This window comes from Saccopteryx leptura, chromosome 7, assembly GCF_036850995.1.
Source record: "Saccopteryx leptura isolate mSacLep1 chromosome 7, mSacLep1_pri_phased_curated, whole genome shotgun sequence".
Taxonomy (NCBI): Eukaryota; Metazoa; Chordata; class Mammalia; order Chiroptera; family Emballonuridae; genus Saccopteryx; species Saccopteryx leptura.
Window position 1 is genome coordinate 27,360,714 of NC_089509.1, and position 16,363 is coordinate 27,377,076.

The 16,363-nt window shown below is 35.8% G+C and overlaps 1 protein-coding gene across 1 annotated transcript in view; it reads left to right on the forward strand.

Annotated features, from left to right (window-relative positions):
* ARHGAP15 (Rho GTPase activating protein 15) overlaps positions 1-16,363 on the forward strand; it is a 697,775-nt gene that overhangs the window by 361,110 nt on the left and 320,302 nt on the right. The gene's annotated exons all lie outside the window — the stretch shown is intronic.

Genomic DNA, 16,363 nt, shown 5'->3' on the forward strand with positions numbered 1-16,363 from the left:
ACGCCCCGGAGGGGCAGAGCATCGCCCCCTGGTGGGCAGAGCGTCACCCCATAGTGGGCGTGCCGGGTGGATCCCGGTCGGGCGCATGCGGGAGTCTGTCTGACTGTCTCTCCCTGTTTCCAGCTTCAGAAAAATGAAAAGAAAAAAAAAAGAAAGAAAGAAAAAAAAAAATCTGAGAAAAAGAATATGAGATGTGAATTAAATTCTAAGGTTGCATGTAGTTCTAGTTTTAATATTCTAAAACAAATAGATTTGGAATAAAGAGGACCAATCTCATCACTTATACCATGATCTTGTGTCTATCTCTTATCCTTTCCTCACTGGCTTCTTCTTCAATAAAGGGGGATTATTAAAAGGTGTGTGAGTCACACTAATCTCATAGAGCTAGTTTGAGTCTCAACCTCCTGAATGAAGAAGTAGATATCTCTGGGATCAGAGAAAACCAATTTCCCAAAGTCTCAAAAATTATAGTAGCTTTCCTGGATCATCTACCTAGCTAACCCAATCTTCTGACTCCCTATTTCCTCTGCCATTTCATCTGACCAAAATTCTGTGTAGTTACATGCTAGCTTTTTGAATTTAGGAAGAACTCAGGAAGTAGAGAAGAGATGCTAAGAGACTATCTACATATGCACATAAGTACAAATGCTGGATGAGTATATGTGTGTATGTGTATACTTGTGTGCATTAAGGAAGACTATATATATAACATACATGCACACTCACATACATATGACAAGAAAGAGGAAAGCTATTTATAGGTGATAACATAACATCCAAGGCTAAATAATTGGGAGCCTAAAAATATAGATGTAGCATGACAATTTCAAGTAGATTCACCCTTTCAAAATTAGGTCATTATTTTAAGAACTGTAGCGCGATTTCAACAACTGCTGGATACATATTTAATTAGACAGTTGGTTTAAGTTGAAGTTTAAAATGACTAGTGTTAATGTCCTGAACTTCAAAGTGCTTTGCAAATATGTTGTGGAGAATTAGCAACTCCATTTTAAAAGATTCTTCCACATGATAGTATAGTTTGCGCTTTCTCATTTGAGCATTTCCTTTTAACTCCTGGTCATTGTCTCCTTTTACTTCATATGGTAATATTTTGGAATTAGAATTAAATTGTGAGTGTATAGTTAATGTTGATTATATAACCATTCTGAAGTGTGTATATAAAGGATGTATGAGGTACTGATCAGTAGATCTGTAATCTCAGATATAATTGCTGCTTTAGAGGAAACTTTGGCACACTACTAAAGCCTGCTGCTCTGGAAAAGATAAGGTTGATAAAAGTGTTTTTAAGAAACACTGAGGCAAATGGATCCTTTGTTCAGTAATAGTCAGATAAAATATTTTAGGATGATACTGGGCAGAAGATTCCTACAGCAGAATACCCCCTACTCCTCTTTAGAATTTACTTTTAATTGAGAGGACAATTCTTTCGGGCTTGAATTCAGTCCTAGCTAAAGACAAGGAAGGAGACACATGATTAATTTTATTCAATTCAAAATGTACCTGATTGTATAATGATCTTAAATTTACCTTTCAAAAATAATGTCGGCCTGGCCAGTTTGCTCAGTGGTGAAGTGTTGGCCCAGCATGTGGATGTCCCGGGTTTGATTTCCAGTCAGGGCACACAGGACAAGCGATCATCTGCTTCTCCACCCTTCCCTTCCTCTCTTTCTTTCTTCCCCTCCTGCAGCCATGGCTCTATTGGCTCGAGTGTATAGGCTTTGAGAGCTTAGGATGGCCCTGTGGAGCCTCCACCTCAGGCGCTAACAATTCCTAGGTTGGGAGGAAGGCCCCAGATGGGCAGAGCATCAGCCCCAAATGGGGTTGTTGGGTAGATAGATCCTAGTCGGTGCTCATACGGGAGTCTGTCTCTCTGTTTCCCCTTCTATCCCTTGGAAAAGAATAAAAAAAATGATGTCTAGTAAATATTGAGCACTTATTGTTCATCAGGCATTGTTTTAAGTGCTTGTTTTATACTGACTTAATCATCCCTCTAACCCAGTGAGGTAGGTACCCAATGAGGTAATGAACCTGAATTTATAGATAAGAAAACTGGGCACAGATAATTAAGACAACTTGTACAAAAACAAGTTATAAAGACAAGTTTCAAAGTTAAATAATCTGATATTAGAGCCATGCTTTTAACCATTGCACTGTAGTGAAGAGAACAAATAAAATGTAAGCTTAGCTTATCAACCTTGGACTTGGATAGAAATATTGTATTAAAATAGGATCCACAGAAATCAGTAAACTTAAATAGGGGTCCAAAAACATATTAGCAAAAGAATTAAAATCAGTATTCCCTTTGGACTTTGATTTCATTATTAAAACAAAAGAGTCATTTATTTTTTAATGCTAGCCCTAATTTTAGAAAATGCTTCTTTTCTGTGTTTTGGTGGCTATTTATACATATAAGCCTTCATTAGGGTTGGCATATATTTCATAATAAAGGATACAGTTAATAGCCATCTATTATTTTGAATTAAGTTTATTTAGTATCTATGTATTCATTTTCATTTGAAAAGCATAATGATTGATCCACCCACACAATATCAAACCAGACTATGCATTTGAAACAGTGATTGGCATATTTTATATTGGTGTTTTTTTAAATATGCTTTTCAAATAGGAAATGTGCTATGTGAAACTCTTCTTATCTCAGTCCTAGATTTGAACACCCAAACTTAGTTTTAAAATATGCATTTGGTTCTATGTCACCATTTTGAGATTAAATAAGCATGTAGAATTGGAGATTCAGAGAATCTCCTTTCTTATCAGTAGTCTAAGCACAGACTTTATTGTCAATTTGCTGCCTTTGGCTTCCTGTGCCCTTAATGTTCCCACGAGTTTTGTCGCCAAGATTGTAGACAGATAAAGCCAGAATTACTTTTTTTAAAGGCATGTGAACATCATTAGCAGTAACAGGTGGTCATTTCATTGTCCAGTTTCTCTTTTCAACATGGAAAAAAATATGCAATCTCAATGAGTGAATCCAGAAAGTTAAGTGCTTAAATATATTTTCTTCTTTAAAACATGATTCTAAGATGCCAACATTATTAAATACAAATCAGATATTTTAAGATACCAGTTGAGTATAACAGACAAGAAGCCAGAAAATTCAATGTAAAGGCCAAATCATTGTGGGAAATTCAAGACACCAGCATGGGATGAGAGTGGGAGAGCAACTCTCCAGGGATGGCTATTATGGAAAGTGGAGAGTCAATCAAAGAAAATGTTAACATATTTTCCTAAGGAAAGAGAAGTGTCTTCTATTGATGGCAAAGAGTAAGTCTCAAATAGAATATAAATCCTGAATCAGATAACCTTGGAGAGTTTTCATAACTTTTCTGAGCTTTGCTTTCGAGATCTATACAAATGAAATGGGTTTAACACTGTCCTTACAGGATCATGTGAGAATTTGAAATGAGATATTTAAATACTTAGCTCACAGCAGGCACTCAATAAGTAAAAACTCTCATTATTATCCTCTGTGTCCCCAAGCAGATGGCACCAAAATAGGGCAAGAGCCAAGGGTGGTGTCTGATGGAAGAGTGGAGCAGGGCATATACACTTGACATCTTCTCCCTGAGTGTTGAGAAAAGAAGGGAAAGGAGCCAGGGCTGGAAGTGGCAGCCATTGCTGCAAAAATCTAAATATGAGCAGCTGGTCTCTTCCCTGGCGACTCCCCAGGTGAAAATGGCAGCCAGGGCATTCTTGGGAGCAGCACATCAGGAAATAGTAAAAGGGAGCCAAGAGATACTCTTGATTCTTTTATACCCAGAAGAGCATGTCATTTAAGAAGTTCCAGTTGATGGAATGGATTCAGCATCAGCCATTTCACTATTTCCTTTTGACATAGCTCTGGTGTGTCCATTCATTCATGGTTCCATTGAAGATATACTGAACCTTCACACACAGAAATTCCTGGTTTCACTCCTATGTGCTTTCATATATTTAAAAATTATTTTTGTATTTAGGTTATGCTTTAGGAGTAATAGATCTTATTTTAATCAATTGCTCAACTATAAAGATTACTTTTATATAAAAGCAACATTTTAGTATTATAAATAAGCATCCCCAAATGAATATGAGTTGAAAGAATAACATCAAGTCAAGATAACAAAAAGGAAATAAGTTTCCTATTAGCTATATTTTTATTAAATTATCATAAAAAAACAAATGTGTTCTGGGTGCAATCCTAAAAAAGTACTTAGAGATGCATTTTCCAATATGATAACCTCTTAGTAATGTGGATAATAAGGGCTTATATACCAGACTACAGGGTAAAGATAGAAATGGAAAAATTGAATTGAGATATTTAAACAAAGTAGAAAATAAAAATGCTTGTGAACCATTGATGATATCTTTGGTTAAAAATTTGCTTGCAAAGAAATCATGATCATACCAAGTGAAAAAAAAGTATGATTGAGAAGGCAGTTAATTTTTGTACTAATCTAAATAATAATAATACTGGTCATGCACAACTGTAAGTAGACTATGTTCTCAAAACCCAATTGTAAACTAGTTTCTCAGACCTCAACATATTTTCATTAGAAAACCACGTATAAGCCACAAAAGCACACTTGAACCTTATGCAATTATTATTTAGAATGTTGTTTCTAGGGAACAGCGCATTCTGAGTTTGTTGCACCTCTGACCCTAGGAGCTAAGATTTCCCAGTAGCAATGCATTCCATCTGGTTTCCTTTGCTTCCTCCCTTCACCAGCTCCACCAAAGCAATTAAAATTCTCAGAATGGCTTTGTCAAGGAGAATCTAGACACCCAAAATCTCTATGGTGACAACTGAGGGGATGTTGAGTCTATAAATCAAAAGACATAGTGGGAAACAGAGAGTGGAGGACTTGGGAGGAAGTTTATGCAGCATGAGTGGGGAGTAAGTCTTCAGCAAGAGCAGATGCTTCTGTAAGAAATGTGTAATGCCAGATTTAGTCTGGCATTGACCTGTTAACATTTAGTAAACCTCAGTAGTGTCTATATGAATGGTCATGATGCTATTGATTTCAGTATGTTTGGAAAGTTTCACAAATTAAAAGCTGGAATACACACACACACACACATACACACACACACACAGCCTTACTCATGGTCATAATTCAATAAAAGAAAGTACGTATTATGTAATTGTGGTTTCAAGACTTTTAAAGAAAGATTAAATTTTCTGAATATGAGTTACATTTACCTCTTTAAATATAAAACATTAATAACTCATTGTTTTTCTGTTGTTGTTGTTTTTTCTCTAAAAGCCAGTATCATTTTTTTTCTTGTGACCTTTATAGTAACTATGTAATCAAGAAAATTTGTAAGATGTTTATTATTATCTAAAATAGAAAAGTCATATGAGTGTCTTGAGTAAATGTCTAATTAACAATTGTTTTAAACACATATTGTGTGTGAAGCATGTTCAGGAGACTCACATAAATACATATTTTAAAGTTTTTCTTATTAAGTATTTTACTGAAAACAGACTAATCTTGCCAATGAATGAAAATAATAACATGAATAAGCCATCTGCCAAGAGAATAAAGATGATACTAAAATTGCAGAAATAAATTATATCTAGCTCAGAAGAAACAGAAACTCCTACCTGAAAAAGACAAAAGGGCATACTATTTGTGTAGAATATTAAGGATTATTGTGTGATCAAAAGGACAAAGATTTCTGATTTGGGTAAGATGACCAATTGTCTGACTTTTCTTTCTAAAATCAATATTGCCACCCTGCCACCAGTTTTATAAAATATCTTCCTGAGAAAAATAAATGATTTTACTAAAGTGTAAAACTAAAGATAAGTTTGTTTTAGTAAGGTTATGAGTTAAGAAAATTTTAAATTTCAGCCCTGGCCGGTTGGCTTAGTGGTAGAGCGTCGGCCTGGCATGCAGGAGTCCTGGATTCGATTCCCAGCCAGGGCACACAGGAGAAGCGCTCATCTGCCTCTCCACCTCTCCCCCTCTCCTTCCTCTCTGTCTCTCTCTCTTCCCCTCCCGCAGCCAAGGCTCCATTGGAGCAAAGTTGGCCCGGACACTGAGGATGGCTCTATGGCCTCTGCCTCAGGTGCTAGAATGGCTCTGGTCACAGCAGAGCAACGCCCCAGATGGGCAGAGCATCACCCCCTGATGGGTATGTCGGGTGGATCCCAGTTGTGTGCATGTGGGAGTCTGTCTGACTGCCTCCCTGTTTCCAACTTCAGAAAAATACAAAAAAAAAAAAAATTCAAATTTCAAAATATTCTAACTGGTGAAGAAAAAACTGTAGTTGTAAATAAAAAATGCTAAAGTTGAAGGATTTAAACATCATGAGGGGAAAAAAATAGTAAAGATGAGACACATACTTGATATTCAGGCATCCAAATTACTTTGTCAAAGCAATACTGTTCATGAAATTTTCAGGGGTTCATTGAGGCTCTGTGTAACCACAGTGATTGCTCTGAAATCTGTTCCCAAGATAGCAGCAATCCCCACTTTCCTGGGATGACATAGATTGGAGTTTCTTTAAACATTCAGTTTTCCATGAATCATTTAATAAGATTTTGTTATAAGCTGAGCAAAGAATGTTCTGATGAATCTCTTCTTTCCTATCCCCGGGGATGATCCTCCCTTCTGACCTGTGGGTGTGCATTGCCATGTATCTTGTAGCATCAACTGCTCTGAATGCCTATCTAACCTTATCAGCACTCAAACACTAGATCACCCCATCTCCTCTTGACCCTGGCAGTAACTTGGTGACCATATCTACCCTTAGATGAACTGCATTTAATCAATTTCTGATTTCATTAGGTCAAATGGCATTTTTCTTTCAATAGTAGGCCAAATCCAGAGTGTTCTTTGCTCTAACTCTTGGGCAATATTTTGTTAGCATTAATACACTACTGTGATTGTAAACAATAGAAAAAATTGCTCTTTGATTTCCTCTGAAAGTTTTCCTGTTTATTCTGTGACTCTAGAATAGGCATATTTTAACATTTCCTTGTAAAGTTAGGCATATAATATTCGTTCACTTTTGTCATATCAAGTTTATAGTGTTTTAGTTAAGTATGAGATTGGAGGCATTCTTACAGTGCATCCCCATGCAGAGAAAAGCATTCCATTGAATACAGTAATCACCTTTTTGTGTATACAGGATTTATTTGGTATATTCCTTTTTGTTTCTGCAGTATAAGAACAATGCTACTGTTCTTCAAAATCCTAAAGGGAAGTAATTTTCTTATGCATATAATTGGATTTCTCAAATAGGCCTAATGGTATGCTTTTAAATATATATTTATCATCAACATATAATCTATGAGTTTTTTTGGAAAATCTCATTATTTTTCATTATTCATAATAAAAAGCTCATATTCATGTAAGGAAGATCAGGTATTTTTTTCCTTCCAATTACTTCTGCTATCCAACTTTCCTAAAGTAAATAATTATGCTCTTTTGTATACAAAATTAATTGGTTTAAAAAAATAGAGGCAAAATAACAGATATAATCCCCTTATAGAAGGTGTAGGACTGGAATATGCCACCGGAGATGGTGTCCTACCAAACTGTGGTCAAAGGTAAAGAACAATTTCTAATCAAATTACTGTACTGGAATAGCTCAAGTTCAAGTTCCTCATGACCTGTATTCCCTTCTCAAGTTTTGGTCGTATCACACCCTGATCCATGATTTATGTTCCAAGAAAATAATCTTATAATCCCTGACGTGTATTACTCTCTGCTGACTTTTTTCTGTAAGGTCTTCTCTTTGCTAAATGAATGTCCTGCAAGACTCAATTCACACCACACCTCTTCCAGAATCCTGTATTATATCAATGGCTAAAGTGTGTAATAAGCTAATTACAGCTGGTTCTTTGCCTATTCTAGATTTCCAGACTCTGAAAAGGATTCTGTCTGTTTTACCTATATATCTGCAACTAGCAGAGTGGCTTGATGATATTTGAAAATACAATTGACCCTTGAAAAACAAGTCTTTGAACTATATGGGCTGCAGATTTTTTTTCAATAAATATTGCAAATATATTATTTTTATGATTTTCTCAATAGTTTTTTTTCTTTAGCTTATGTTGGAAAAATACAGTATATAATATAATTTTGTATAACATACAAAATATGAGTTAACCGGCAGTTTATGTTATTGCTAAGACTTATGGTCAAGAGCAGGCTAATTGTAGTTAAGTTTGTGGGGAGTCAAAGTTATATATGGATTTCCAACTGTGGGGGGGTTGAAACTCCTATCCTCCACATTGTCCATGGGTCAGCTATAATCAGAAATATGCAGTGTTAAATCAGTAAATGAGTGAGTGAAAATATTCAAGTGACCATTATAACATACTTATAATTGTGTGCTAAAAATAAAGATGGAATTCCTGAAACCTGTTTAAAAAACAATAATAAATTATTTATTTTTCTTTTCTACTTGAACTAGTTTGATATTTTAAGATCATTATTTATCTCTCTTAATTTCCTCTTAGACTGTAAATATCAAAGCAATGATATAGTTTACGCAGGTCTCGTGTACTGTGCCTCCAAGATTCATGTACAGTGTTTTATTATACCATGAGGATAAAAATGACTAAGGTCTTGGGGAGTGGAAAGGAGAAATCCTAAGAGTCCCTTTGCTTAAAGTTACTGTCCTCTCAACATCGTTTAACCAAGGGGGAAATTTTCCTACCATGAATTCTAACCTCTTATTTTATTTGAAAGAATTTCTCTCACCTATACTTACTCTTGAGGCTCTTCTATGGGTTCTTAAAATTTTTAAGACTCTACTGGAGGCAAAAAAAAAGAGCAACTCTGTAATGTAAAAAAAGAAAATAGTTGTTTTGATAATTTTTAGAAGACTCTGAGAATAATTCTTTTTATAAAATGTAGTTTAACACAAAAGTTTAAAGATGTTGTATGTACCCTCTTTAACCGATTGGGTGGGACTGTGTCAGAAATATTCGTCTAAGAGTCAAGAAATTTGAGAACAATTTTTACCTCCAGAATATACTACCTATAAGATTTGGACAAGTTTCTTAAGTTTCCCAAAACTGACTTTCCAGATAAATATAATGGGTGTTATTATGTAAATATATTAATATAGATGTATACATGATCTAAGGAGATATTATAAATATTAATTCTAAGGATAATATATGATATATACTGGATCTAAAATATATCCAAGATCTTTATATATTTATATTGTAATATGAATATTAGATATGATGGTTTCTAAATGGGCAGAAATAACCATGACTTTTGCTTATCAGCTATAAATCCATCAGTTTCCCTATTTAGAAATATAGCAAGAATGCACTTTACCAATGATTTACAAATATGTGATTTACCAAAGGCTTACTTTTTAAAATATATCTTTATTACTCTATTGACTTAAAGAATCATATATACTCTTACCTTTAGTTTCTTTAAGGTATTTGAGTGTTATGAGGAATAAATGCTCAGATTAGCCACTCTTGAGTGAGCATTTTATTACAGTCTCTAGAGATTAAATGTCAGCTTGTCAGTTGCCTTATACAATTTAGTGTAAAATAATACAATGGTAGAATTTTGACAAAGTTATACAATTCACTTAAAAGTAAGGAAAGTTTTTATTTTAGTTTATTGTTGTATATATGTGTGTATATAAATATATATATTTATGTATACATATATATTCTTATATATATTAGAATTAAACCAAATATAACACATCTATAGATAAAGATATGGCTTTTTTGACTAAACTAAAAATTTGGAAACCATATAAATACAGAGCCACTTTTTTTTTTTTTTTGTATTTTTTCTGAAGCTGGAAATGGGGAGGAGGCAGTCAGACAGACTCCTGCATGTGTCCAACCGGGATCCACCCAGCATGCCCACCAGAGGGCAATGCTCTGCCAATCTAGGGTGTTGCTCTGTTGCAACCAGAGCCATTCTAGCACCTGAGGCAGAGGCCATAGAGCCATCCTCAGCACCTGGGCCAACTTTGCTCCGATGGAGCCTTGGCTGCAGGGGGGAAGAGAGAGACAGAGAGGAAGGAGAAGGGGAGGGGTGGAGAAGCAGATGGGCGCTTCTCCTGTGTGCCCTGGCTGGGAATCGAACCCAGGACTCCTCGCATGCCAGGCTGACGCTCTACCACTGAGCCAACCAGCCAGGGCCAATACAGAGCCACTTTTAAGGAGTGAATGCAAAAATACTGAAAAACTGGTCTCACTATGTACACTCTGGTGGCAGGCTGGCATGGGAGGATGCCCACTAGGTCTGCTGTGTCTCAATGAAGGGATTGGGATGTCTAGAAGATGCGATTCTAGCTGATCAAGTCTTCAAGGATTGCTGAAGCCAGGATTTCTATTCCACTACACTGTGAATGCCTCAAGACTATGAAACTATGACCTTCTGATAATGACCTCTCCTCATCCCCATTACCTAGAACAGAATCTGAAACATAGTAGTGTTCAGTATTAAATATCTGAGTGAGTAAATTAGTGACTGAGTGAATGAGATGAAGAGAAAAAACCAGTTATGAATTTTATGTATAAGAAATGAAGGATAAGCTTGAAATGTGAAGCACTGACCTTCTCATGAGTGTTTTAGTTTAGATTTCTCCTGAGGCAGTCACTAAGGCAGGAGTTGAGTGTAGGGAATAATGTTGTAAGTGATCCTTGTTAATACAGGTAGAATATGGGGAGGAAAGCCAGGGAAGGCAGCCAACAAAGGGAAATAAAAGGTACCTGGAGTTTAATGCTGATGTGAAACTATACTGCTCACAAAAAATAGGGGATATTTCAAAATGAATATGAAGTAATCAAATATCCCCTAATTTTTGTGAGCAGTATAGGAGCTTTTCGGATTGAAAAGAAAGAAATGGCAGAGAAAAAAATGTATACATATCAGGATAGGAAAAAAAGGACTATGGAGCATAAAGTGTTTGGAGCACAGCAATATATTGGTGAGCCTAGACTGTACCAAACATTAGAGAAACAACTGGATATTCACTTGGAAATGAACAGCAAACATTAACAAAAGGTCTTGCATGGAATGCTAAGACATTTTTCTTCTATACTCTAAGTTATGGGAACTTAGTAGCAGAATTTTATGCAAGCAGAAAACATTAACAGGTCTGATAATCTGAGTAGTAGTTGGTGGAAATGTGTAGAATGTCAGAGACAGTGGAAAAGAATGAAAGATTGTAGATAGGAGGTAAATTAGGAAACTGTTACAGTGGACCAAGTAACAGAAGGTAGGCTGAAACTAGGCAATGGGAATGGAGAAAGGGCAAGGGTCCACAGTTCTGAGGACATATGGATAGGTTTTTCTTAACATGTATTGGAATAATTCTTGGCACTTCCCAAATACCTGTTGATTTTGTGATTTGAGGGGAAAAAAATATCAGAATACTCAGGAGTTCAGCAGAACTTCCACCCCATATCTCATTCTTTCAGAATCCTACTGTTTCTTGCTTCTCAAAGTGTGGTCCATCAACGAACAGCAACAATATTACCTGGGGGTTTATTAGGAAATGCAGAATCTCAAACCAAAACCACTGAACAGAATCTGCATGTTAACAGATGATTTATATATTCATTACAATTTAAGAAACATACTACCGTATAATAAAAGTTATTTCTCTAAGCTTTTGGAAGTCCAAAGCCTGAGTAGCCTTTGGGACTTTGACAAGACCTATTGAAGTAGAAGTCTAGTTTTTTTTTATTTTTTATAAAATAACCCTGCATATAGTTAATATTCTATTGGCCATGCTATCACAATGTTTAATGGTGAACATTTATTTATTTATTTTTATTGTTTTTGTATTTTTCTGAAGCTGGAAATGGGGAGACAGTCAGACAGATTCCCACATGCACCCGACCAGGATCCACCCGGCACACCCACCAGGGGGTGATGCTCTGCCCATCCAGGGTGTCGCTCTATCGTGACCAGAGCCACTCTAGCGCCTGGGGCAGAGGCCAAGGAGCCATCCCCAGTGCCCGGGCCATCTTTTTGCTCCAATGGAGCCTTGGCTGCGGGAGGGGAAGAGAGAGACAGAGAGGAAGGAGAGGGGGAGGGGTGGAGAAGCAGATGGGCGCCTCTCCTGTGTGCCCTGGCCGGGAATCGAACCCAGGACTTCTGCACACCAGGCTGACGCTCTACCACTGAGCCAACCGGCCAGGGCCTAATGGTGAACATTTATTTAATCTCATAATCCCTTTCAACCTATGATTACAGACTGAGACAGAACCAAGACTTATAGTTTCCTTTTAACTTTTGCCTGTACCACAACCAAACCATGAACTCTGAATTATCCATAGCAAAAAATCAACAGCTCTAGCCAAACAATAACAACAATAATGAATATTAAGCCAAGCATAAACTACCCTTACCAAAACAGCCAAGAAACCAAAGCTCCAAACAAGATCTTGGAACATATCCGTAAATTCCCTGGATATTCTAATGTGCGAATCTATCAGAAATGCTATTTACTCTTCATTTTCATTTGGACTCTCCTTCTGGGAACATATAGGCTCATATGTAGCCTTCTTTTTGTTAAGTTCTCCAAACACCAAAGCAGTAGTGTTTCATTGCTTATTGTCTTTTACTTTTATATTATTTTGGGGTACTTATTTATTTCCTATTGGCCTTCCAGATCAGATGTCCTAATTCTGAGCAAGCCACCACGTAGCTGTGTTACTTGCACAGTAAACTTATCTGTGTGTCTGCCAAAGCAGTCTAGGCCCACCTGCCTGCACATTAGTCAAGTTCTCTGGAAGAGAACATAAGTACATTTACAATTTAGTTATCAAAAAAGAAAACAGATTCAAACTACAATCTAATTAATCCTTCTGGTAATAAGAGATTTCATTCCCTGGGAAGAGATGATAATGACTATTTCTGAAATTTTCTGAAATAAACCATCATTTTTTTCTGGTTTACCTTTATCTAGTCTACAAAATGCAAACTGAAATGGGCAAATGATCATTTTTTTCTAAGTAAGAATCTTTCTCACAAATTTGCCTCTAAATGTCCAGTCTTAAAAATGTGCTGGATAGTAATGAGACAGACTGAAAGAGTTTCCTCTGAATTTTAGTAGAGCCTGGATTCACTTCAGTTATTTAGCTTTATTACTCTAGGACAGCTTACATAAGAATAATTAATCTTCTTTTTATTTTCCTAGTCAGTACCTGGGTTTGTTATTGAGGTTTCAACCTTATTTTTAAATTATGCATAACTGATTCCACAGAAAGGTTTGGCTGAGAACCCATAGAATTTTTTGCTTAGCTCATTTTTATTGAAAAAAATCCAGAATTTTAGTCGAGAAGCATTTAGATATTAATCACATGTGAGTGGGATCATTAAAATTTCCTTTACCTCCAGAACAGCAGGTCATTATGGAATCATAAGAAGTAAGCTCACTTAATAATCTTTACAATTACACAAAAGCAATTATTTTCATAAGTCTTAGAAGAAGCTTTTAAGTATTACTTGAAGAACATATTGAACATTTGAATGTATTATGTTGTGGTATTATAGATGTGACTTGTGAGTTGGAAAAAAAAATGCTTTCTGAGGCAAGACTCAGAAGTTATTCTTTCCAGCATGAATAATTTTATTTGTTTAAATATTAACAGTTGTAATCATATTCTTTACATGGCAAGTAGAGACTTTATTACTGAAATATAAATTCCAGTATTATTTCTTAATTATTACACTCTATAGAAAAATTAGAGGAGAAATACATATTTCCTACTGCAGTTAGGAACAATTGGCAACAATTTAAGGTGAGTCAGTTAAGGGAAAAAACTAAAACAAATCCTACCTCTAAATTATCATCGCCTTTCTCCTTCTTTTTCTTGTAACCACTTCCTATCTCTGACTTTGAAACACAACAGTTTAAACTTGGTTCTTATTACAGTGGGCTAATCCCTTTCATAAATCATGCTCAAGAGCTGAAATAATTTGCACATCATTTAAAGAGTATTTGCTTTGAAATATTCACCTCAAGCCCTTTTGTATATCCTTTCTCTCTAAAGATTTGTAGTATTTGTTTTGTTCTCTGAGGTATAAAAGACCTGGATAAACTTTATTCCTGTTGTTTCAAGATTAGTTAATGAAAATGCATATTAATTCAGCAGGGACAGGAACAAACCTCAGTAAAGATGATCATACATGTGCCTCTTGGGAATAGCAAAGTACAAAATGTCAGTCTTCAAATCTCCTTGGACTTACTCAAAAGAGCATTGAGGGATTTAAATTCCAGAATATGTCCAAAAATGTGTTTTCTTTGTTGTGGAGAACAGGAGCTATACTGATTATTTTTCCCTGGAAAATTGATTCTGATTTGTATTTAAACAAAAAATAAGCTATGTGCAAAGTGGCTGTTCAAGAATATGAAGAAACACAGCCACAGACAAGGAAGATTTAATTTTAAAAAGTTATATACCTGATAGAGCACTACATTTTTAATTTATTTCATTTCAAACCTTACATCCTCAAATAAAGTTTAAGAGTAGAACGTCCATTATTTTTTTAAACACAAGTTGCCCTCATAAAATCAGAAGTTAACATATTCAGTACTTGCACAATTTGCTGATAAACTTGAGGGGGAGCCTATGTCTCCAAATAATATATCTGTTTTGTATGTTAAGAGGTGCCCTGTTCTGTTCTTAAACTGAAAATGACCATAACCATAAACTTTGGCACTTAAGTGCTTACCCGGAAATGACTAAGTGGATTCGGGGCTAATAAATCACTCATATGGATCCAGCCACCCACAGCCTTGTTCCACTTCTCTTCTTTACAAGTGTAGTGCTAGACATTTCCACAGTCCTCAGGGTGCCAAACTTTGCACCATTAGGAAAATCTGCAAGTAGCTTGATTTATCTTCCTCACTCAGTTAGCTAAGACCCAACTAAGTAAAAATCAGCAGGAATGAACTTGACTTGTTAAAGTTTTTTTAATAGGGGGCATTCAACAATTACAACTTTCCTCCTTTGCCACTTCAATTTACATGGGATGTGAAGCCCCTTGTGAAAAATATTCAGATGAGATCTCAAATTATAGGTGCATGGCTGGATGATGCTGACTCTGAGTTTTTATATACACAGAGGATTGTCTGCTGTTTGCAATTAATCCAACTAACATTCCTCTTGGTACTTTGGGAGAAAAGTGGAAGAAATGGCCATTTTATAAGTTGTAAACTCCTAAATTACCCTAAATTAGAGACACTATTAATTGGACATTTAGATATAGATGGGATCTGCTTATTGTGTAGGCTCATCTTTCCCTGATGGAGAAATCAATTAAATATTTAGGATGTGGAATACCTTCCAGGTTGGATAATGCATTTCATTTAAATTATGGTCCTCCAATCTGAAACATTAAAGGGGATCTTAACGGATGGAAGCACATTACTGTCTCTGGGATTGGGCACATTAACACTTTAAAAATGAATGTGCTTCCCAGGATTTCCTATTTGTTCCACCAGCTGCCTGTCGATGTGCCAGATAAACAGTTTAAGGATGAGTATATAAGAGATGCATGTGTAACATTCCATGTGCTGAGGTGCACTCTTGTAGGAAAAGTCTCCAAATGTGGCCCGTTTGGGTGGTTTTTATTAATGCGCTCACAATCTAAAGTTAAGAGGGCTCATTTGATCAGGGGAGAGTGGGAGAGAAAATCAATATAGAAATGCAATTATTCCTCTCACAAAGTTCTGTGTATTTCTAAACTTGTATCATTTATTCCTAAATTTTGTCTTAGTAAATAACTAGTAATCATCAAAAGACAATATTGAGACAATATGTTAGAATTTGAAATAAGCTTTCCCATTATAAAAATATTTGGCATGAAGGTAATCATTTGATTGTCACTCAAGGACCATTTATTACTACGCCAAATTTATGAACAGTGTTATAAGAACAAAACTTCTGTGTCCCCCGTGCTATAGAAGTATGGTATAGAATAGCAAATACATTAGACTGCTCACCAGGCCTGTTCTAAGCAGTGTACATGTTCTCTCTTCTTTAATCCTCTCAACACTATGAGGTACAATGGTACTGTACCATCATTTACATTTTACCTGTTGAGTAACTGAGGCACTAAAAGGCTAATCAGTGTGGCCAAGGTTACACAGCTAAGAAATGGCAAAGTTTATATTTGAAACTAAATATTCATACTCTACCACTTGGAACCATAACCACTGTTCTGTGGGGTTTCTGGGTTCGGGAGTGAGACTGAAGGTTTCTGCTACTTACTAGCTTTGTACATTTTAAGCCAGTCCTTAACCTCACCTAGCTTCTGTTTTATAATCTTGAGAATGTCAGTAATAATAGTACCTATCTCACTGAGTTGCTTGGAAGCATAAA